The sequence below is a fragment of the Mycetomoellerius zeteki genome, unplaced genomic scaffold, assembly GCF_001594055.1.
Source record: "Mycetomoellerius zeteki isolate Tzet28-1 unplaced genomic scaffold, Tzet1.0 scaffold266, whole genome shotgun sequence".
NCBI lineage: Eukaryota > Metazoa > Arthropoda > Insecta > Hymenoptera > Formicidae > Mycetomoellerius > Mycetomoellerius zeteki.
This window is the reverse complement of record NW_017257245.1, coordinates 49,014-49,546: the sequence shown is the minus strand read 5'-3', so window position 1 is coordinate 49,546 and position 533 is coordinate 49,014.

Genomic DNA, 533 nt, shown 5'->3' with positions numbered 1-533 from the left:
GAAGTAGCTACAATTTTCGCAGGTATCTTTCAAAGTACGTACGATTATAGTACCAAAATTGTTTTGACGAGTAATGCCATCTTCATGTTGAGGCTCAAAACTTTTCAGACGATCTATGTATGTATGTAATTGCACATACAGAGTGAGTAAAAAGTCTCGGACCAGTGAAATATCTCGAAAAGTAAGTATTTCCGAAAGAAATGTTGTCTACAAAAGTTGTAGGATTTTAAATGATCTATTCACCGATCTGGTCAGTCTAACCTTGGCGTCGCCAAGGTCAAGGCCATATCGATTTTTTAAATAGAACACCCTACTTTTGATTCTAATAATCGATATCGAGAACTTTCCAAAATACTATAATAAATAAGTTATTTTTTATTGAGTACTTTTGGAATTATAAGGCTCGAAAGTTACAGTACCATCGGCATTAGCATTACACAGGGTGTCCGACCGACGACTAAAACCTATTGAATATTGTTCAGTATTATGTCTTGAACATAACATTTGTCAAGATCAAAACCATTGAAGGTTGT